The sequence below is a fragment of the Ambystoma mexicanum genome (assembly GCF_040938575.1).
Source record: "Ambystoma mexicanum isolate Mex_15411 chromosome 12 unlocalized genomic scaffold, UKY_AmexF1_1 Mex_chr12_unloc.1, whole genome shotgun sequence".
Lineage (NCBI taxonomy): Eukaryota > Metazoa > Chordata > Amphibia > Caudata > Ambystomatidae > Ambystoma > Ambystoma mexicanum.
This window is the reverse complement of record NW_027182322.1, coordinates 15466467-15490509: the sequence shown is the minus strand read 5'-3', so window position 1 is coordinate 15490509 and position 24043 is coordinate 15466467. Positions and strand designations below refer to the sequence as shown.

Genomic DNA, 24043 nt, shown 5'->3' with positions numbered 1-24043 from the left:
ACGCTCACCAACTATCACCCCCTCTGACCTTTCCCACCGCAGAACACCCTGAATGCATTCAGCGGGTTATGCTTCATTCTAGGGCTGCAATGGATCGCCTAGTGGCAAAACCAATGGAAGCACCATTGACCTTCCGCAGAATTCCACTGCTTGTCTGCCTAGAGAAGCGACATCTGCCGAGTGTGCTAGGGACACTCATGACGGCAGAGCTATAGAGTGGTGGGTCCACGTTGCTTTCCACTAGCCAGCAAATACAGAAGGACATCCGAAAGAGGTGTCAGTCTATCTAGCAACATATGTGGGCTTTCGGCTGGAGGAATTCCTGCGCGAAATGGTGCTATCTCATTTTTGGTGTTTGAAGACATACATATATATATATATATATATATATATTTATTTTTTCTCCATAACTACACTTCTCAAATCTGGGGCATCTATCCGAGATGGCTGTGTCACATTATGTGATGTCTCAGGCACCAACGTGATGAGATCGACCTGGCGCTTTAACTTTGTCATTGTAAGTAGTAAGATGTAATTTGGCAGTTGTCATGTTTTTTCATATGCACTACTGCAAACCCCTTTCCTTACTTAGCCCACTCCCTCCTGAAGCTTTTAGGTGTGATGAGGAAGCGTCCTCTCAGCGGGGATGTAGCTCAGTGGTAGAGCGCATGCTTTGCATGTATGAGGACCTGGGGCATTTCCACTTGTTTCTCTTTTTGACTGTCATATGATCTCTATCCACTAGATGGCCCTTTGAGCACAGTAATCCTCTGGTGGAAATCTTCCCCTGGAAGTCATCTCTTATGGAGAAGCAAAATGCACACTGCTTCAGTGTGACCATGAGGTTTTCCATTCTTGCTCCAGTTTTCCCTGCTCTTTTGCTAGTGCTTCACTCGGCAGAATGTTTTGACCAGAAGAGTTCTCCCTGAAAATTATGTCTGCGGGACAGACACACTGCATACCGAGGGGATGTAGCTCAGTGGTAGAGCACTTGCTTTGCATGGATGAGGCCCTGGGTCCAATCCCTGGCATCTCCAATTGTTTCCCTTTTTTTGACTGTCATATGGTCTCTGTCCACGAGATGGCTCTTTGAGCACGGTAATCCTCTGGTGGAATACTTCCCCTGGAAGTCATCTCTTATGGAGAAGCATAATGCACACTGCTTCAGCTGACCATGTGCTTTTCCAGTCTTGCTCCCGTTTTCCCTGGTCTTTTGCTAGTGCTTCAGTTGGCAGCATATTTTGACCGGAAGAATTCTCCCAGGAAAAGATGTCTGCAGGACAGGCCCACTGCACACCGAGCGGATGTAGCTCAGTGGTAGAGCGCATGCTTCGCATGTATGAGGTCCCGGGTTCAATGCCCGGCATCTCCATTTGCATAAACATCAGTGTGATTTTGTCCCGGTTATTTTGTATTTCACACTGCAACTCGGGTCATGATTATAGGATCATCGACATTCATATCTATTTGTCTGAGAAAACGCTGGTGCCCGTATGGCAAACCTGCCTATAATATATCACTGAGGTTTACGTCCCTGCCAGTGTCAACATCCTGTATGCCTTCACAATCACTACAAATAGAAATGCACAGAGAGAAACATCACACCACAGTTTTAACGGTGCAGAATCGTGAAAGTATTGGCATTGCCTTGCGTTTCTTTTCAGTCGATTGTTTTGGTTCCGAATGTATAGCTCCACCATTGTACCTTTGTAGCATATGATGCCTAGCTTTAAAAATAATTTGTTTTCACTGGATGTGGCCACAGATGTGCCTCTGTTGTCAACCTAAGTCGATCAGGTTCTGTAACTTGTTAGTTTTGAGCTGGAATATCCTACCAGCTCTGCTGCTGGGGCCTATCTCTGGCTTCTAAAAGCAAAAGTCTTGAACATATTGATATTTTTCATTAGTTGGTCAGGGGAATTGCATGGGGGGGCAGCCTTTCTGCATGTTTCTATGGACAACCAGACACAGGTGGCTCTAAAATGAAGTCTGCCATTTGGAAACTCCAATTCGACAGTTACCGTCAGTTCTGGGCGCTGTTAGTCCCAAGCAGCCAGCCAGCATCTGGTAGATTTCACAGTTCCTTGCTGGCAGTGGGGATGTAACTCAGTGGTAGAGCACATACTTGGGAAGTATGAGGCCACAGGTTCGATCCCAGGCATCTCCATGTGATATTTTTCCTCAATTGTGGGCTTTTTATCCTGTACATAGGAATTAGGATGATGTGTTCTTTTGCCATACTAAATCCTGTTCCTGAACGTCTTCTCTTTGGAGCCGATGATTGTGGACATGCACGGTGCACCATGCTTCAGTGTGATGTCTGCTTTTTTCATTGGAAGCCTGTTAGCCTGATCTCTTACCGGGATGACACAAGGCAGACTCGTTCAGACAGAGGGACATTGGCTGAAAATAGTGTCTCCACCGGTCCTCCTGCTAGGCAGTGGTGTCATTCTGAGGTGCTGTGCACGCTCACCAACTATCACCCCCTCTGACCTTTCCCACCGCAGAACACCCTGAATGCATTCAGCGGGTTATGCTTCATTCTAGGGCTGCAATGGATCGCCTAGTGGCAAAACCAATGGAAGCACCATTGACCTTCCGCAGAATTCCACTGCTTGTCTGCCTAGAGAAGCGACATCTGCCGAGTGTGCTAGGGACACTCATGACGGCAGAGCTATAGAGTGGTGGGTCCACGTTGCTTTCCACTAGCCAGCAAATACAGAAGGACATCCGAAAGAGGTGTCAGTCTATCTAGCAACATATGTGGGCTTTCGGCTGGAGGAATTCCTGCGCGAAATGGTGCTATCTCATTTTTGGTGTTTGAAGACATACATATATATATATATATATATATTTATTTTTTCTCCATAACTACACTTCTCAAATCTGGGGCATCTATCCGAGATGGCTGTGTCACATTATGTGATGTCTCAGGCACCAACGTGATGAGATCGACCTGGCGCTTTAACTTTGTCATTGTAAGTAGTAAGATGTAATTTGGCAGTTGTCATGTTTTTTCATATGCACTACTGCAAACCCCTTTCCTTACTTAGCCCACTCCCTCCTGAAGCTTTTAGGTGTGATGAGGAAGCGTCCTCTCAGCGGGGATGTAGCTCAGTGGTAGAGCGCATGCTTTGCATGTATGAGGACCTGGGGCATTTCCACTTGTTTCTCTTTTTGACTGTCATATGATCTCTATCCACTAGATGGCCCTTTGAGCACAGTAATCCTCTGGTGGAAATCTTCCCCTGGAAGTCATCTCTTATGGAGAAGCAAAATGCACACTGCTTCAGTGTGACCATGAGGTTTTCCATTCTTGCTCCAGTTTTCCCTGCTCTTTTGCTAGTGCTTCACTCGGCAGAATGTTTTGACCAGAAGAGTTCTCCCTGAAAATTATGTCTGCGGGACAGACACACTGCATACCGAGGGGATGTAGCTCAGTGGTAGAGCACTTGCTTTGCATGGATGAGGCCCTGGGTCCAATCCCTGGCATCTCCAATTGTTTCCCTTTTTTTGACTGTCATATGGTCTCTGTCCACGAGATGGCTCTTTGAGCACGGTAATCCTCTGGTGGAATACTTCCCCTGGAAGTCATCTCTTATGGAGAAGCATAATGCACACTGCTTCAGCTGACCATGTGCTTTTCCAGTCTTGCTCCCGTTTTCCCTGGTCTTTTGCTAGTGCTTCAGTTGGCAGCATATTTTGACCGGAAGAATTCTCCCAGGAAAAGATGTCTGCAGGACAGGCCCACTGCACACCGAGCGGATGTAGCTCAGTGGTAGAGCGCATGCTTCGCATGTATGAGGTCCCGGGTTCAATGCCCGGCATCTCCATTTGCATAAACATCAGTGTGATTTTGTCCCGGTTATTTTGTATTTCACACTGCAACTCGGGTCATGATTATAGGATCATCGACATTCATATCTATTTGTCTGAGAAAACGCTGGTGCCCGTATGGCAAACCTGCCTATAATATATCACTGAGGTTTACGTCCCTGCCAGTGTCAACATCCTGTATGCCTTCACAATCACTACAAATAGAAATGCACAGAGAGAAACATCACACCACAGTTTTAACGGTGCAGAATCGTGAAAGTATTGGCATTGCCTTGCGTTTCTTTTCAGTCGATTGTTTTGGTTCCGAATGTATAGCTCCACCATTGTACCTTTGTAGCATATGATGCCTAGCTTTAAAAATAATTTGTTTTCACTGGATGTGGCCACAGATGTGCCTCTGTTGTCAACCTAAGTCGATCAGGTTCTGTAACTTGTTAGTTTTGAGCTGGAATATCCTACCAGCTCTGCTGCTGGGGCCTATCTCTGGCTTCTAAAAGCAAAAGTCTTGAACATATTGATATTTTTCATTAGTTGGTCAGGGGAATTGCATGGGGGGGCAGCCTTTCTGCATGTTTCTATGGACAACCAGACACAGGTGGCTCTAAAATGAAGTCTGCCATTTGGAAACTCCAATTCGACAGTTACCGTCAGTTCTGGGCGCTGTTAGTCCCAAGCAGCCAGCCAGCATCTGGTAGATTTCACAGTTCCTTGCTGGCAGTGGGGATGTAACTCAGTGGTAGAGCACATACTTGGGAAGTATGAGGCCACAGGTTCGATCCCAGGCATCTCCATGTGATATTTTTCCTCAATTGTGGGCTTTTTATCCTGTACATAGGAATTAGGATGATGTGTTCTTTTGCCATACTAAATCCTGTTCCTGAACGTCTTCTCTTTGGAGCCGATGATTGTGGACATGCACGGTGCACCATGCTTCAGTGTGATGTCTGCTTTTTTCATTGGAAGCCTGTTAGCCTGATCTCTTACCGGGATGACACAAGGCAGACTCGTTCAGACAGAGGGACATTGGCTGAAAATAGTGTCTCCACCGGTCCTCCTGCTAGGCAGTGGTGTCATTCTGAGGTGCTGTGCACGCTCACCAACTATCACCCCCTCTGACCTTTCCCACCGCAGAACACCCTGAATGCATTCAGCGGGTTATGCTTCATTCTAGGGCTGCAATGGATCGCCTAGTGGCAAAACCAATGGAAGCACCATTGACCTTCCGCAGAATTCCACTGCTTGTCTGCCTAGAGAAGCGACATCTGCCGAGTGTGCTAGGGACACTCATGACGGCAGAGCTATAGAGTGGTGGGTCCACGTTGCTTTCCACTAGCCAGCAAATACAGAAGGACATCCGAAAGAGGTGTCAGTCTATCTAGCAACATATGTGGGCTTTCGGCTGGAGGAATTCCTGCGCGAAATGGTGCTATCTCATTTTTGGTGTTTGAAGACATACATATATATATATATATATATATTTATTTTTTCTCCATAACTACACTTCTCAAATCTGGGGCATCTATCCGAGATGGCTGTGTCACATTATGTGATGTCTCAGGCACCAACGTGATGAGATCGACCTGGCGCTTTAACTTTGTCATTGTAAGTAGTAAGATGTAATTTGGCAGTTGTCATGTTTTTTCATATGCACTACTGCAAACCCCTTTCCTTACTTAGCCCACTCCCTCCTGAAGCTTTTAGGTGTGATGAGGAAGCGTCCTCTCAGCGGGGATGTAGCTCAGTGGTAGAGCGCATGCTTTGCATGTATGAGGACCTGGGGCATTTCCACTTGTTTCTCTTTTTGACTGTCATATGATCTCTATCCACTAGATGGCCCTTTGAGCACAGTAATCCTCTGGTGGAAATCTTCCCCTGGAAGTCATCTCTTATGGAGAAGCAAAATGCACACTGCTTCAGTGTGACCATGAGGTTTTCCATTCTTGCTCCAGTTTTCCCTGCTCTTTTGCTAGTGCTTCACTCGGCAGAATGTTTTGACCAGAAGAGTTCTCCCTGAAAATTATGTCTGCGGGACAGACACACTGCATACCGAGGGGATGTAGCTCAGTGGTAGAGCACTTGCTTTGCATGGATGAGGCCCTGGGTCCAATCCCTGGCATCTCCAATTGTTTCCCTTTTTTTGACTGTCATATGGTCTCTGTCCACGAGATGGCTCTTTGAGCACGGTAATCCTCTGGTGGAATACTTCCCCTGGAAGTCATCTCTTATGGAGAAGCATAATGCACACTGCTTCAGCTGACCATGTGCTTTTCCAGTCTTGCTCCCGTTTTCCCTGGTCTTTTGCTAGTGCTTCAGTTGGCAGCATATTTTGACCGGAAGAATTCTCCCAGGAAAAGATGTCTGCAGGACAGGCCCACTGCACACCGAGCGGATGTAGCTCAGTGGTAGAGCGCATGCTTCGCATGTATGAGGTCCCGGGTTCAATGCCCGGCATCTCCATTTGCATAAACATCAGTGTGATTTTGTCCCGGTTATTTTGTATTTCACACTGCAACTCGGGTCATGATTATAGGATCATCGACATTCATATCTATTTGTCTGAGAAAACGCTGGTGCCCGTATGGCAAACCTGCCTATAATATATCACTGAGGTTTACGTCCCTGCCAGTGTCAACATCCTGTATGCCTTCACAATCACTACAAATAGAAATGCACAGAGAGAAACATCACACCACAGTTTTAACGGTGCAGAATCGTGAAAGTATTGGCATTGCCTTGCGTTTCTTTTCAGTCGATTGTTTTGGTTCCGAATGTATAGCTCCACCATTGTACCTTTGTAGCATATGATGCCTAGCTTTAAAAATAATTTGTTTTCACTGGATGTGGCCACAGATGTGCCTCTGTTGTCAACCTAAGTCGATCAGGTTCTGTAACTTGTTAGTTTTGAGCTGGAATATCCTACCAGCTCTGCTGCTGGGGCCTATCTCTGGCTTCTAAAAGCAAAAGTCTTGAACATATTGATATTTTTCATTAGTTGGTCAGGGGAATTGCATGGGGGGGCAGCCTTTCTGCATGTTTCTATGGACAACCAGACACAGGTGGCTCTAAAATGAAGTCTGCCATTTGGAAACTCCAATTCGACAGTTACCGTCAGTTCTGGGCGCTGTTAGTCCCAAGCAGCCAGCCAGCATCTGGTAGATTTCACAGTTCCTTGCTGGCAGTGGGGATGTAACTCAGTGGTAGAGCACATACTTGGGAAGTATGAGGCCACAGGTTCGATCCCAGGCATCTCCATGTGATATTTTTCCTCAATTGTGGGCTTTTTATCCTGTACATAGGAATTAGGATGATGTGTTCTTTTGCCATACTAAATCCTGTTCCTGAACGTCTTCTCTTTGGAGCCGATGATTGTGGACATGCACGGTGCACCATGCTTCAGTGTGATGTCTGCTTTTTTCATTGGAAGCCTGTTAGCCTGATCTCTTACCGGGATGACACAAGGCAGACTCGTTCAGACAGAGGGGCATTGGCTGAAAATAGTGTCTCCACCGGTCCTCCTGCTAGGCAGTGGTGTCATTCTGAGGTGCTGTGCACGCTCACCAACTATCACCCCCTCTGACCTTTCCCACCGCAGAACACCCTGAATGCATTCAGCGGGTTATGCTTCATTCTAGGGCTGCAATGGATCGCCTAGTGGCAAAACCAATGGAAGCACCATTGACCTTCCGCAGAATTCCACTGCTTGTCTGCCTAGAGAAGCGACATCTGCCGAGTGTGCTAGGGACACTCATGACGGCAGAGCTATAGAGTGGTGGGTCCACGTTGCTTTCCACTAGCCAGCAAATACAGAAGGACATCCGAAAGAGGTGTCAGTCTATCTAGCAACATATGTGGGCTTTCGGCTGGAGGAATTCCTGCGCGAAATGGTGCTATCTCATTTTTGGTGTTTGAAGACATACATATATATATATATATATATATATATATTTATTTTTTCTCCATAACTACACTTCTCAAATCTGGGGCATCTATCCGAGATGGCTGTGTCACATTATGTGATGTCTCAGGCACCAACGTGATGAGATCGACCTGGCGCTTTAACTTTGTCATTGTAAGTAGTAAGATGTAATTTGGCGCTATTCCTCCTGGGGGCGCTGTTGAGCAGCCAGCAAGATGGCTGCCTAGCTCTCGAGCTCCGTGTAAAGCCGCTCTTCACCCGATGACATCCGCGGGCTAATACATCCCTGCGCCCACTCGACCGACCCCCTATCCTCCTTATAACGGGGGCTACACGCTGCTGCGTTCCTGGCCCGAATCGGATCCTGGGTGCCGGAGATCTTCGCTGCGGGAGCCTCCGGACTGCCGCGGTGCCTGAGGCCCATCGGGGTTTCTCTGCCCGGCTCCCGCAGCTCCATTACTGCCTCCCCTGCTGCATCCTCCCACTGGCCCGTCTGCTGTGACGCACACCGTGGTGCCCCGCGGGCCGCGCCGTGGGCGCTGTGAGGTGGACCGTGACCCTCGCTGGACCGGCGGCTGCAGCTTGAGCCGTGCCTTGCGCCGGCCATCCTGGACTTTTTTCCCCGTTCCGTGGTCGTGGCCCTCGGGCCTGGGTGACCGGTCCTTCCGGCCGGGCGGCCTCTCCTCCACGCCGCTCGACACCTGGGCGGTGCGGCCCTCCTGGCTGCCTCGCCCGGCTGGAGGTCCGCCGGCCCGCGCCCGGCCTGTATCCTGCTGCCGCTGTAGGGATCTGATCCGCCCCCGGCGGACCCCGAGGACCGGAGGAACGACACTCGCTCCCGCTCCCGGACTGGATGACCGCTCGGCGCACACCAGGTGAGGGGTTGCTGGGGCCGCTGCGCGTCGGGGTTGTGTTGGCCCTGAATCCATTACGGGCCTAATTCTATCTGGGCCTCTCCCCCCGCGTTGCGCGGCCCCGGCTGGCCCCTGCGCCGCCTTGATTGCTCTCGGGGCCCATGCCCTGCGGCGCTGCGGGGCCCTGCACCCCACCGGACCCGGATTGGCCCGCTGCCGCCCCCCTCCGGGCACAACGGTCCCCGGATTGCTACCGTGGCCATCACCCTTCCTTGCTGGGCGCCGCCGTCACTGCCCCGGGCGGCGTCCACTCCTGCTGGTTGCATTCTCTGTGGTGCTCACTCGAGGTCTGTTCTGGCCTCCATCCTCATTATCTGGGGCGGCTTGATCCCTGCTTGATCCCTGCAACTATTTTACACCTCCCCGCTGGCGTGGCCCCTGCCGCCTTTGTCAGGATTGTTTACACCGGCGTGCCGGACCATCATCACTGGCCTTGAACCTCTCCTGCATCCCCTCACTCGTGTCTTTACTCTGCCCACTCAGGGCCCCTGCAACACTATCCACGATGTCTAACAGATCAAGGAATATCAATAAAACCGGGGCCATGGATAAATTCGCTAAAGCCGCCCCAAGGCCTGACTCGGCCCACGCACCAGACGATCCAGCCGACGACCCGCCATGCGCCGAGGCACCCACCACTGACCTCACAGCGATAATGGAATCCATGGCCAGAAACTTTGCAGCTTTCCACGAAAAGCTTGATGACATTAATGCCAACGTGGCCTCTCTCAGAGCTAAACTGGATCAACAGGGGGCTCGAATCACGGAGACTGAAAATAGAATTGGCACCAACGAGGATAATATTTCTACACTTCAGGGCACTGTGTCCACTCTGGTCTCGGATATGAAGGCGGTCAGGGCCAAGTGTGATGACCTTGAATCTAGGTCGCGCAGAAACAACATACGCATTGTTGGTGTCCCTGAAAATGCGCTGAGGGGTCGACTGGAATCGGCAGTCGAAGACCTCCTGAGGGAACTACTGGGCAACCCTGACATGTCTCCCTTCTTCACCATCGAAAGGGCCCATAGAGCACTGTCATCCCGGCCCAAACCCGGTGACTTTCCGAGGCCTATCATTGCCAAGGTTCTAAGCTTCAAAGACCGTGACTTAATCCTCCGCCTTGCAAGGGAAAAAGGCGAGTTACGAATGGACTCGCAGGTGATCAGGATTTTCCCCGACTTTTCCACCGGAGTTCAACAGGAGCGTCGCCAGTTCCTCGGAGTGAAGAAACTCCTCAGGGAAAGGCACATCCCCTACGCCATACTTTTCCCTGCACGCTTGAAGTTCACGTTCAACGGCAAACTTTATTTTTTTACAGTGCCGTCTGAGGCGGTTAAATTCATCGAGGCACATGTTCCTCTCCACCCTCCGGCTGATGACACTGTGCATAATGAGTGAATTTTATGTTTGCTTTGAGATGCTTTGATGCTATGCTTATTGGTAGATCGACTCATGCCACTCTTTGTTCACATCCATGAGTGACCACACCTCTGCATTCACTGGTATACAATGTGGTCCTATGCAGGTTTAATTTACGCTCTCTGGGGAGCAACAGTCCTTCCGTTCAAGTTATTCTCCCACATTTACTTCTGTTGCTCTCTGACATGCATAGCTCCTTTGTTCTGGCAACAACCATTGCCCTCCCTCCACGAGCACCTGGGTATGCATCATCTCATGTTCCCGCTTGGGCTGGGCTGCTGGATCCCTGTGGGATGCGGGTCGCTCCCTGTGCCCCATTAGGTGGAACTGGGGTGTACTCTCGATATGTCCGCTAACAATGTTCATTCCTGCACGGCAGCGGCGCACCCCACTGCGATTGCACAGCTCTTGGATATACCCTTGTTGGAGATGATATGGGAAATGTCTGATCTTAATTTGAAACTTGCTCTCTCGGATCGCCGCCTACTCGAGCGATCTGAGGGCTTCATCATCCATGGTCCATCCACACTACTACCCTGCTGTTGTATTCCTACTTTTCATGCCCTCTGGGCTATACTCATGGTCCCTTAGCCCTCGGATACGCACTTTCTATCGTGCATGTTGCTGATCTACTCAAAGTGATCATGTTGATTCTTGTTCTCGTCAAATGCTATGCCTCTCTACTACACATCCAGGCCGGCACGGCCATAGGTAACGGCTGTGACATCCTTCACTAAACCGCAAACACTGTTTAATTTCTCACGGACGCCTTAGTGTCCCAAGCGTGCTAACACACGGCAATAGCGCACCCCATTGCGATTGCACTGCTTCCTAGTTCTCTGTTTTTGGTTCGCCCCTGTTGGGCTTTTGCACTGGCAGGATCATGTTGGGGTCGGTCCGACTGTGCACAGTTGGGGATGGGTGGGATGTACACTGCTGATCATGGGTTGGTGGTGAGGGTGGGGGGGGGAAACCGGGTGTTATCCAAAAAAGGCACACGAGGTTGCATGTGGCCGGCACTAATGGGCCACGTTCGTAAATCTTGCCTCAACCCTTGGGGCGCACACTATTGTTGGGTCCGAGACGTTCATTGAGAACACGTGTCACATAATGAGACGCCTGGCACAGTTATGGCAACCGTCTTAATGTCATGGAATGTCCGAGGGGTAAGCAATCACACTAAGGCGCGCAAAATCATGGCATATGCCAACAGACATAACTGTAAGATACTGTTCTTGCAGGAGACGCACTCCAATGGCCACATCCCCCGAACTATGGCCCCGGCATGGGGGCCTACTAGATTTTTTACCTCCTACTCCACTCAATCCAGGGGGGTTCTAACCATGATCCATAAATCCATCAAGTTCACACTGCATAAAAACTACACTGACCCTGAGGGACGCTATGTCATACTACATTGCACTTTGGCCAACAAAGAATATCTGCTCGTCAATACCTATTGCCCCAATATCGATTCTCCTGATTTTTTTGATAAGATCGCCACTATACTGCTGGGATATGTGGGAACTCTGGTCATTTGGGGGGGAGACTTGAATCTTATTCTTGATTCAGCCCTAGATAGGACTGGATCCAACCCACGGCCTCTGTCCAGTGCCGCCCGCAGGTTGCACTCTCACATTAAGACCCTCGACATTTGCGATGCCTGGAGGTCGCTACACCCACATCTTAGAGACTATACTTACTACTCATCAGTGCATGGGAGCTCTTCTAGGATTGACTTGTTTCTTGTCTCGAAGGGTGTCATGGGAGGGGTGTTGGGCTCCCAGATCCTACCCCGCACGCTTTCTGATCATGCCCCGATCACACTCACAGCCAGACTAGGAGTACCCGTCCCGACGTTCAGCACCTGGCGTTTTAAATCCGACGCCTTGCGAGATGTGGTATTTAAGGCTGAAATACTCGACGATATTCTGTCCTTCTTCGAAATGAATTCTCTCCGAGATACCTCTGCCGCCGTAAGGTGGGACGCCTTTAAGGTGTATATCAGGGGAATGTCTATCTCCCGGGAAGCTGGGGTGCTGAAATCAATCAGAACAGCACTGAGCCGTTCAGAAAGCAAACTGAAACAATTGGAACTGCAAGGCGCCTCTGGTGCAGACCCCGCCACTCTGGCCCAGATTTCTGAGGAACTCCAAGCCTTCAACAAACTCGCCGTCAGCGAGATACATTTCCTTGGTCGCCCTCAAGCGGCCAGGAAATATGGCGAGGGAGAGAGGCCCGGGAGAACGTTAGCGACACTAACTAAATGGGAATCTGGCCGAATGCAAATCACCTCACTTAAAGATGAACAGGGTAATACTCAATGGGCTGACCAACAAATTCTGAACACATTTACCGAATTCTACAGATCTCTCTACTCTCAGCCTGCTGAGCACACTGAACAACACATGCGGGAACTCCTTGACTCGATCCCCACCACTGAGGTCTCCTCCGCTGCCCGTGACGAACTAGACTCTCCAGTCACGCTCGACGAGATAGTTACAGCCATCTCTGACCTACCCAAAGGCAAAGCCCCGGGGCCCGACGGTCTGACCGCCGATTTCTATCAAGAACACGTCGCCATACTCGCCCCCAAGCTACTCGAGGTCTGGGATGAATCGCTCCGAGTCTCTATTCTTCCCCTCTCTATGCGCGAGGCAGCCATTACGGTGCTGCTCAAGCCCGATAAGCCCGACGACGAATGTGGGTCCTACAGACCCCTCTCCCTAATGAACCTCGACACAAAGATCTTTGCAAAAATTATAGCGAACCGATTTCTGCCCATTATGACATATCTGGTCCACGATGACCAGGCCGGCTTTGTACCGGGCAGGTCCACCTCCCACAACATCAGGAGACTGTTTAACGTAATGTCCCGCATTGACCAAGAGGCACAAGCAGTGGTGGTCACACTGGACGCCCAGAAGGCCTTCGATATGGTCTCCTGGAGATATACTTGGCTGGTTCTTGAGAATATGGGTATTGGCCCGAACATGATTAGATTTATAAAATTGCTTTACACTTCCCCTGTGGCACGGGTTAGGATCAATACACTAACTTCTGATCTTTTCACACTGTTCAGAGGCACCCGACAGGGATGCCCTTTCTCTCCAATACTGTTCGCCTTAGCTATTGAACCAATGGCAGACTATGTCCGTGCTCACCATGCCCGCAAGGGTATAAGACTGAAAGACAGCCCCGAAATTATTTCCCTATATGCGGACGATGTTCTCTTATACATCAGAGACCCTGCAACACACCTTGACTCAATACTAAGGGACATAACCCGCATAGGCACTCACTCCGGCTTCACTATCAATTATTCCAAGTCAGAGATCTTCCCGCTCACTAAGTCCACCCAGCAACCTGCCTCTGAATACCCCCTCCGTTGGTCACCGAATGGTTTTAGATATTTGGGCGTGCACATATCCTTGGCCAAGTCCTCCCTTCTCGCTGACAATTACTCTGCGGTATCGCGCATTGTCGAAACCAAACTTCTCAGGTGGCGTGCCCTCCCGCTCTCCATTGCTGGACGGCTCTCCCTCATTAAAATGATTCTGCTCCCCAAACTCCTCTACACATTTGGCAACGTACCCGTGTGGCCTGGGAATAACTACTTTGCCAGACTGCACACACTGTTTGCTCAGTTCCTTTGGCACGCGGGCGCAGTACGCAAAAAGTGGACGGACATGACACTCCCATACAAACTAGGGGGACTCACCGCCCCGAATGTATCACTTTACTGGCACGCAGCTCAGGCCCAGCATGCCACCCACTGGTATCCTGGTGCACCAACACGTCCCCATGTCAAACTGGAGAGTTTGGCGACCACCGGCATCGACCTAATGTCCGCGTTACTGCATTACCAATACATACCCGACTCTCCTATTGACCCTCTCTACACAACTCTATTGGCCTGGTCTCGCATGCTTTCCCAGATGCCTGGTGCCTTCCCGTACTACAAGTGGCTTCCTGTGTGGGCCTTTCCTGGCCTGGAACCCACACATGACGCAGCGCTGGCCCGACACTGGGGGGAGCTGGGATACCATGCACTGACGGACTTCTACCCTGAAGGTAGGTTTATCGACCCCCGATCTTGGAAACCGGGTCACACCGGGACCGCGTTGGAAACCCTCCAATATTATAGACTGCGGGCCGCGTTTAGGTCCAAATGGCCCACATTCCCGAACGAGCCCCCGGACAACCCAGCCATCGCATACATTGCCAATTCAGGGGGCGCCCGCGGCGTGGTCTCCTCACTCTACAAGATATTTCAGGCTGCCTCCCCTATTCCCACTCTCAAGGCACGAGATGGCTGGGCCGACGACCTGGGCCTGGAAATATCAGATGGGGCCTGGGAGAACATGTGCCTGCACACCCAACGAGTCTCCCTCAACTTCCGTTTTCGTGCCATGCAGTACAAACTCCTAAATAGACTTTACTATACCCCATACAGAACCTCTAGATTCGCTCATACTGCGGCACGCCCCTGCCCCCGCTGCGGGGCGACAGAGGCCGATCACCTACACATGTTCTGGTCTTGCAACAAACTGCTTAGTTTCTGGGAGGGTATCCTTGAAACTCTCTCTGCTATCATTGGAGTCGTTATTGACCCGGATCCTCTGGCCGTCCTGTTTGGCGCCTGGGCGACCGATGACACTAGATGCTCAGCTAGATTTCTGAATATTGCATGTATGGTTGCCAAGAAATGCGTTCTTCAGAATTGGAAAAATCCCTCCCCTCCGGCTCACCGGAAATGGCTCCAGATGCTTACCTGGTCACGCAATTGCGAGGAGGAATTCATATCTATGCTCCCTGTTACATCTCGCCCCCGTAACATCTGGACGGAATTCAACACGTACCTTAACAATAGAAGTACAAGTGCCTCCAGCTCTGGCTTGTCTCCCACTCCGCTGTAACTAACCCTACTATGTGCACACTTACTTGTATATATCTCATGCGACCACTGCCTTGTATTGCTGTGACCAATGTACCTTGCCAAATGTATTGCAACGTCTTCTACACATGTTGAACTTGTGGCCTTGCTGCCTGCACCATGTAACCTTGTGCCGCTAAAAATAAAAGTTTAAAAAAAAAAAAAGATGTAATTTGGCAGTTGTCATGTTTTTTCATATGCACTACTGCAAACCCCTTTCCTTACTTAGCCCACTCCCTCCTGAAGCTTTTAGGTGTGATGAGGAAGCGTCCTCTCAGCGGGGATGTAGCTCAGTGGTAGAGCGCATGCTTTGCATGTATGAGGACCTGGGGCATTTCCACTTGTTTCTCTTTTTGACTGTCATATGATCTCTATCCACTAGATGGCCCTTTGAGCACAGTAATCCTCTGGTGGAAATCTTCCCCTGGAAGTCATCTCTTATGGAGAAGCAAAATGCACACTGCTTCAGTGTGACCATGAGGTTTTCCATTCTTGCTCCAGTTTTCCCTGCTCTTTTGCTAGTGCTTCACTCGGCAGAATGTTTTGACCAGAAGAGTTCTCCCTGAAAATTATGTCTGCGGGACAGACACACTGCATACCGAGGGGATGTAGCTCAGTGGTAGAGCACTTGCTTTGCATGGATGAGGCCCTGGGTCCAATCCCTGGCATCTCCAATTGTTTCCCTTTTTTTGACTGTCATATGGTCTCTGTCCACGAGATGGCTCTTTGAGCACGGTAATCCTCTGGTGGAATACTTCCCCTGGAAGTCATCTCTTATGGAGAAGCATAATGCACACTGCTTCAGCTGACCATGTGCTTTTCCAGTCTTGCTCCCGTTTTCCCTGGTCTTTTGCTAGTGCTTCAGTTGGCAGCATATTTTGACCGGAAGAATTCTCCCAGGAAAAGATGTCTGCAGGACAGGCCCACTGCACACCGAGCGGATGTAGCTCAGTGGTAGAGCGCATGCTTCGCATGTATGAGGTCCCGGGTTCAATCCCCGGCATCTCCATTTGCATAAACATCAGTGTGATTTTGTCCCGGTTATTTTGTATTTCACACTGCAACTCGGGTCATGATTATAGGATCATCGACATTCATATCTATTTGTCTGAGAAAACGCTGGTGCCCGTATGGCAAACCTGCCTATAATATATCACTGAGGTTTACGTCCCTGCCAGTGTCAACATCCTGTATGCCTTCACAATCACTACAAATAGAAATGCACAGAGAGAAAAATCACACCACAGTTTTAACGGTGCAGAATCGTGAAAGTATTGGCATTGCCTTGCGTTTCTTTTCAGTCGATTGTTTTGGTTCCGAATGTATAGCTCCACCATTGTACCTTTGTAGCATATGATGCCTAGCTTTAAAAATAATTTGTTTTCACTGGATGTGGCCACAGATGTGCCTCTGTTGTCAACCTAAGTCGATCAGGTTCTGTAACTTGTTAGTTTTGAGCTGGAATATCCTACCAGCTCTGCTGCTGGGGCCTATCTCTGGCTTCTAAAAGCAAAAGTCTTGAACATATTGATATTTTTCATTAGTTGGTCAGGGGAATTGCATGGGGGGGCAGCCTTTCTGCATGTTTCTATGGACAACCAGACACAGGTGGCTCTAAAATGAAGTCTGCCATTTGGAAACTCCAATTCGACAGTTACCGTCAGTTCTGGGCGCTGTTAGTCCCAAGCAGCCAGCCAGCATCTGGTAGATTTCACAGTTCCTTGCTGGCAGTGGGGATGTAACTCAGTGGTAGAGCACATACTTGGGAAGTATGAGGCCACAGGTTCGATCCCAGGCATCTCCATGTGATATTTTTCCTCAATTGTGGGCTTTTTATCCTGTACATAGGAATTAGGATGATGTGTTCTTTTGCCATACTAAATCCTGTTCCTGAACGTCTTCTCTTTGGAGCCGATGATTGTGGACATGCACGGTGCACCATGCTTCAGTGTGATGTCTGCTTTTTTCATTGGAAGCCTGTTAGCCTGATCTCTTACCGGGATGACACAAGGCAGACTCGTTCAGACAGAGGGGCATTGGCTGAAAATAGTGTCTCCACCGGTCCTCCTGCTAGGCAGTGGTGTCATTCTGAGGTGCTGTGCACGCTCACCAACTATCACCCCCTCTGACCTTTCCCACCGCAGAACACCCTGAATGCATTCAGCGGGTTATGCTTCATTCTAGGGCTGCAATGGATCGCCTAGTGGCAAAACCAATGGAAGCACCATTGACCTTCCGCAGAATTCCACTGCTTGTCTGCCTAGAGAAGCGACATCTGCCGAGTGTGCTAGGGACACTCATGACGGCAGAGCTATAGAGTGGTGGGTCCACGTTGCTTTCCACTAGCCAGCAAATACAGAAGGACATCCGAAAGAGGTGTCAGTCTATCTAGCAACATATGTGGGCTTTCGGCTGGAGGAATTCCTGCGCGAAATGGTGCTATCTCATTTTTGGTGTTTGAAGACATACATATATATATATATATATATATATATTTATTTTTTCTCCATAACTACACTTCTCAAATCTGGGGCATCTATCCGAGATGGCTGTGTCACATTATGTGATGTCTCAGGCACCAACGTGATGAGATCGACCTGGCGCTTTAACTTTGTCATTGTAAGTAGTAAGATGTAATTTGGCAGTTGTCATGTTTTTTCATATGCACTACTGCAAACCCCTTTCCTTACTTAGCCCACTCCCTCCTGAAGCTTTTAGGTGTGATGAGGAAGCGTCCTCTCAGCGGGGATGTAGCTCAGTGGTAGAGCGCATGCTTTGCATGTATGAGGACCTGGGGCATTTCCACTTGTTTCTCTTTTTGACTGTCATATGATCTCTATCCACTAGATGGCCCTTTGAGCACAGTAATCCTCTGGTGGAAATCTTCCCCTGGAAGTCATCTCTTATGGAGAAGCAAAATGCACACTGCTTCAGTGTGACCATGAGGTTTTCCATTCTTGCTCCAGTTTTCCCTGCTCTTTTGCTAGTGCTTCACTCGGCAGAATGTTTTGACCAGAAGAGTTCTCCCTGAAAATTATGTCTGCGGGACAGACACACTGCATACCGAGGGGATGTAGCTCAGTGGTAGAGCACTTGCTTTGCATGGATGAGGCCCTGGGTCCAATCCCTGGCATCTCCAATTGTTTCCCTTTTTTTGACTGTCATATGGTCTCTGTCCACGAGATGGCTCTTTGAGCACGGTAATCCTCTGGTGGAATACTTCCCCTGGAAGTCATCTCTTATGGAGAAGCATAATGCACACTGCTTCAGCTGACCATGTGCTTTTCCAGTCTTGCTCCCGTTTTCCCTGGTCTTTTGCTAGTGCTTCAGTTGGCAGCATATTTTGACCGGAAGAATTCTCCCAGGAAAAGATGTCTGCAGGACAGGCCCACTGCACACCGAGGGGATGTAGCTCAGTGGTAGAGCGCATGCTTCGCATGTATGAGGTCCCGGGTTCAATCCCCGGCATCTCCATTTGCATAAACATCAGTGTGATTTTGTCCCGGTTATTTTGTATTTCACACTGCAACTCGGGTCATGATTATAGGATCATCGACATTCATATCTATTTGTCTGAGAAAACGCTGGTGCCCGTATGGCAAACCTGCCTATAATATATCACTGAGGTTTACGTCCCTGCCAGTGTCAACATCCTGTATGCCTTCACAATCACTACAAATAGAAATGCACAGAGAGAAACATCACACCACAGTTTTAACGGTGCAGAATCGTGAAAGTATTGGCATTGCCTTGCGTTTCTTTTCAGTCGATTGTTTTGGTTCCGAATGTATAGCTCCACCATTGTACCTTTGTAGCATATGATGCCTAGCTTTAAAAATAATTTGTTTTCACTGGATGTGGCCACAGATGTGCCTCTGTTGTCAACCTAAGTCGATCAGGTTCTGTAACTTGTTAGTTTTGAGCTGGAATATCCTACCAGCTCTGCTGCTGGGGCCTATCTCTGGCTTCTAAAAGCAAAAGTCTTGAACATATTGATATTTTTTATTAGTTGGTCAGGGGAATTGCATGGGGGGGCAGCCTTTCTGCATGTTTCTATGGACAACCAGACACAGGTGGCTCTAAAATGAAGTCTGCCATTTGGAAACTCCAATTCGACAGTTACCGTCAGTTCTGGGCGCTGTTAGTCCCAAGCAGCCAGCCAGCATCTGGTAGATTTCACAGTTCCTTGCTGGCAGTGGGGATGTAACTCAGTGGTAGAGCACATACTTGGGAAGTATGAGGCCACAGGTTCGATCCCAGGCATCTCCATGTGATATTTTTCCTCAATTGTGGGCTTTTTATCCTGTACATAGGAATTAGGATGATGTGTTCTTTTGCCATACTAAATCCTGTTCCTGAACGTCTTCTCTTTGGAGCCGATGATTGTGGACATGCACGGTGCACCATGCTTTAGTGTGATGTCTGCTTTTTTCATTGGAAGCCTGTTAGCCTGATCTCTTACCGGGATGACACAAGGCAGACTCGTTCAGACAGAGGGGCATTGGCTGAAAATAGTGTCTCCACCGGTCCTCCTGCTAGGCAGTGGTGTCATTCTGAGGTGCTGTGCACGCTCACCAACTATCACCCCCTCTGACCTTTCCCACCGCAGAACACCCTGAATGCATTCAGCGGGTTATGCTTCATTCTAGGGCTGCAATGGATCGCCTAGTGGCAAAACCAATGGAAGCACCATTGACCTTCCGCAGAATTCCACTGCTTGTCTGCCTAGAGAAGCGACATCTGCCGAGTGTGCTAGGGACACTCATGACGGCAGAGCTATAGAGTGGTGGGTCCACGTTGCTTTCCACTAGCCAGCAAATACAGAAGGACATCCGAAAGAGGTGTCAGTCTATCTAGCAACATATGTGGGCTTTCGGCTGGAGGAATTCCTGCGCGAAATGGTGCTATCTCATTTTTGGTGTTTGAAGACATACATATATATATATATATATATATTTATTTTTTCTCCATAACTACACTTCTCAAATCTGGGGCATCTATCCGAGATGGCTGTGTCACATTATGTGATGTCTCAGGCACCAACGTGATGAGATCGACCTGGCGCTTTAACTTTGTCATTGTAAGTAGTAAGATGTAATTTGGCAGTTGTCATGTTTTTTCATATGCACTACTGCAAACCCCTTTCCTTACTTAGCCCACTCCCTCCTGAAGCTTTTAGGTGTGATGAGGAAGCGTCCTCTCAGCGGGGATGTAGCTCAGTGGTAGAGCGCATGCTTTGCATGTATGAGGACCTGGGGCATTTCCACTTGTTTCTCTTTTTGACTGTCATATGATCTCTATCCACTAGATGGCCCTTTGAGCACAGTAATCCTCTGGTGGAAATCTTCCCCTGGAAGTCATCTCTTATGGAGAAGCAAAATGCACACTGCTTCAGTGTGACCATGAGGTTTTCCATTCTTGCTCCAGTTTTCCCTGCTCTTTTGCTAGTGCTTCACTCGGCAGAATGTTTTGACCAGAAGAGTTCTCCCTGAAAATTATGTCTGCGGGACAGACACACTGCATACCGAGGGGATGTAGCTCAGTGGTAGAGCACTTGCTTTGCATGGATGAGGCCCTGGGTCCAATCCCTGGCATCTCCAATTGTTTCCCTTTTTTTGACTGTCATATGGTCTCTGTCCACGAGATGGCTCTTTGAGCACGGTAATCCTCTGGTGGAATACTTCCCCTGGAAGTCATCTCTTATGGAGAAGCATAATGCACACTGCTTCAGCTGACCATGTGCTTTTCCAGTCTTGCTCCCGTTTTCCCTGGTCTTTTGCTAGTGCTTCAGTTGGCAGCATATTTTGACCGGAAGAATTCTCCCAGGAAAAGATGTCTGCAGGACAGGCCCACTGCACACAGAGCGGATGTAGCTCAGTGGTAGAGCGCATGCTTCGCATGTATGAGGTCCCGGGTTCAATCCCCGGCATCTCCATTTGCATAAACATCAGTGTGATTTTGTCCCGGTTATTTTGTATTTCACACTGCAACTCGGGTCATGATTATAGGATCATCGACATTCATATCTATTTGTCTGAGAAAACGCTGGTGCCCGTATGGCAAACCTGCCTATAATATATCACTGAGGTTTACGTCCCTGCCAGTGTCAACATCCTGTATGCCTTCACAATCACTACAAATAGAAATGCACAGAGAGAAACATCACACCACAGTTTTAACGGTGCAGAATCGTGAAAGTATTGGCATTGCCTTGCGTTTCTTTTCAGTCGATTGTTTTGGTTCCGAATGTATAGCTCCACCATTGTACCTTTGTAGCATATGATGCCTAGCTTTAAAAATAATTTGTTTTCACTGGATGTGGCCACAGATGTGCCTCTGTTGTCAACCTAAGTCGATCAGGTTCTGTAACTTGTTAGTTTTGAGCTGGAATATCCTACCAGCTCTGCTGCTGGGGCCTATCTCTGGCTTCTAAAAGCAAAAGTCTTGAACATATTGATATTTTTCATTAGTTGGTCAGGGGAATTGCATGGGGGGGCAGCCTTTCTGCATGTTTCTATGGACAACCAGACACAGGTGGCTCTAAAATGAAGTCTGCCATTTGGAAACTCCAATTCGACAGTTACCGTCAGTTCTGGGCGCTGTTAGTCCCAAGCAGCCAGCCAGCATCTGGTAGATTTCACAGTTCCTTGCTGGCAGTGGGGATGTAACTCAGTGGTAGAGCACATACTTGGGAAGTATGAGGCCACAGGTTCGATCCCAGGCATCTCCATGTGATATTTTTCCTCAATTGTGGGCTTTTTATCCTGTACATAGGAATTAGGATGATGTGTTCTTTTGCCATACTAAATCCTGTTCCTGAACGTCTTCTCTTTGGAGCCGATGATTGTGGACATGCACGGTGCACCATGCTTCAGTGTGATGTCTGCTTTTTTCATTGGAAGCCTGTTAGCCTGATCTCTTACCGGGATGACACAAGGCAGACTCGTTCAGACAGAGGGGCATTGGCTGAAAATAGTGTCTCCACCGGTCCCCCTGCTAGGCAGTGGTGTCATTCTGAGGTGCTGTGCACGCTCACCAACTATCACCCCCTCTGACCTTTCCCACCGCAGAACACCCTGAATGCATTCAGCGGGTTATGCTTCATTCTAGGGCTGCAATGGATCGCCTAGTGGCAAAACCAATGGAAGCACCATTGACCTTCCGCAGAATTCCACTGCTTGTCTGCCTAGAGAAGCGACATCTGCCGAGTGTGCTAGGGACACTCATGACGGCAGAGCTATAGAGTGGTGGGTCCACGTTGCTTTCCACTAGCCAGCAAATACAGAAGGACATCCGAAAGAGGTGTCAGTCTATCTAGCAACATATGTGGGCTTTCGGCTGGAGGAATTCCTGCGCGAAATGGTGCTATCTCATTTTTGGTGTTTGAAGACATACATATATATATATATATATATATATATATTTATTTTTTCTCCATAACTACACTTCTCAAATCTGGGGCATCTATCCGAGATGGCTGTGTCACATTATGTGATGTCTCAGGCACCAACGTGATGAGATCGACCTGGCGCTTTAACTTTGTCATTGTAAGTAGTAAGATGTAATTTGGCAGTTGTCATGTTTTTTCATATGCACTACTGCAAACCCCTTTCCTTACTTAGCCCACTCCCTCCTGAAGCTTTTAGGTGTGATGAGGAAGCGTCCTCTCAGCGGGGATGTAGCTCAGTGGTAGAGCGCATGCTTTGCATGTATGAGGACCTGGGGCATTTCCACTTGTTTCTCTTTTTGACTGTCATATGATCTCTATCCACTAGATGGCCCTTTGAGCACAGTAATCCTCTGGTGGAAATCTTCCCCTGCAAGTCATCTCTTATGGAGAAGCAAAATGCACACTGCTTCAGTGTGACCATGAGGTTTTCCATTCTTGCTCCAGTTTTCCCTGCTCTTTTGCTAGTGCTTCACTCGGCAGAATGTTTTGACCAGAAGAGTTCTCCCTGAAAATTATGTCTGCGGGACAGACACACTGCATACCGAGGGGATGTAGCTCAGTGGTAGAGCACTTGCTTTGCATGGATGAGGCCCTGGGTCCAATCCCTGGCATCTCCAATTGTTTCCCTTTTTTTGACTGTCATATGGTCTCTGTCCACGAGATGGCTCTTTGAGCACGGTAATCCTCTGGTGGAATACTTCCCCTGGAAGTCATCTCTTATGGAGAAGCATAATGCACACTGCTTCAGCTGACCATGTGCTTTTCCAGTCTTGCTCCCGTTTTCCCTGGTCTTTTGCTAGTGCTTCAGTTGGCAGCATATTTTGACCGGAAGAATTCTCCCAGGAAAAGATGTCTGCAGGACAGGCCCACTGCACACCGAGCGGATGTAGCTCAGTGGTAGAGCGCATGCTTCGCATGTATGAGGTCCCGGGTTCAATCCCCGGCATCTCCATTTGCATAAACATCAGTGTGATTTTGTCCCGGTTATTTTGTATTTCACACTGCAACTCGGGTCATGATTATAGGATCATCGACATTCATATCTATTTGTCTGAGAAAACGCTGGTGCCCGTATGGCAAACCTGCCTATAATATATCACTGAGGTTTACGTCCCTGCCAGTGTCAACATCCTGTATGCCTTCACAATCACTACAAATAGAAATGCACAGAGAAAAACATCACACCACAGTTTTAACGGTGCAGAATCGTGAAAGTATTGGCATTGCCTTGCGTTTCTTTTCAGTCGATTGTTTTGGTTCCGAATGTATAGCTCCACCATTGTACCTTTGTAGCATATGATGCCTAGCTTTAAAAATAATTTGTTTTCACTGGATGTGGCCACAGATGTGCCTCTGTTGTCAACCTAAGTCGATCAGGTTCTGTAACTTGTTAGTTTTGAGCTGGAATATCCTACCAGCTCTGCTGCTGGGGCCTATCTCTGGCTTCTAAAAGCAAAAGTCTTGAACATATTGATATTTTTCATTAGTTGGTCAGGGGAATTGCATGGGGGGGCAGCCTTTCTGCATGTTTCTATGGACAACCAGACACAGGTGGCTCTAAAATGAAGTC

General features: G+C 48.8%; 7 non-coding genes across 7 annotated transcripts; all 7 read left to right on the top strand.

Annotated features, from left to right (window-relative positions):
* The first annotated feature begins 1300 nt into the window (after positions 1–1300).
* Positions 1301–1372, top strand: TRNAA-CGC (transfer RNA alanine (anticodon CGC)). Its single transcript has one exon. It is a non-coding gene; the product is annotated as a tRNA-Ala (tRNA).
* A 2389-nt stretch (positions 1373–3761) lies between these two features.
* TRNAA-CGC (transfer RNA alanine (anticodon CGC)) lies at positions 3762–3833 on the top strand. The gene has a single exon. It is a non-coding gene; the product is annotated as a tRNA-Ala (tRNA).
* Positions 3834–6222: 2389 nt separating this feature from the next.
* TRNAA-CGC (transfer RNA alanine (anticodon CGC)) lies at positions 6223–6294 on the top strand. Its single transcript has one exon. It is a non-coding gene; the product is annotated as a tRNA-Ala (tRNA).
* A 9666-nt stretch (positions 6295–15960) lies between these two features.
* TRNAA-CGC (transfer RNA alanine (anticodon CGC)) lies at positions 15961–16032 on the top strand. The gene has a single exon. It is a non-coding gene; the product is annotated as a tRNA-Ala (tRNA).
* Positions 16033–18425: 2393 nt separating this feature from the next.
* Positions 18426–18497, top strand: TRNAA-CGC (transfer RNA alanine (anticodon CGC)). Its single transcript has one exon. It is a non-coding gene; the product is annotated as a tRNA-Ala (tRNA).
* Positions 18498–20886: 2389 nt separating this feature from the next.
* TRNAA-CGC (transfer RNA alanine (anticodon CGC)) lies at positions 20887–20958 on the top strand. Its single transcript has one exon. It is a non-coding gene; the product is annotated as a tRNA-Ala (tRNA).
* A 2395-nt stretch (positions 20959–23353) lies between these two features.
* On the top strand, positions 23354–23425 carry TRNAA-CGC (transfer RNA alanine (anticodon CGC)). The gene has a single exon. It is a non-coding gene; the product is annotated as a tRNA-Ala (tRNA).
* Positions 23426–24043: the final 618 nt, after the last annotated feature.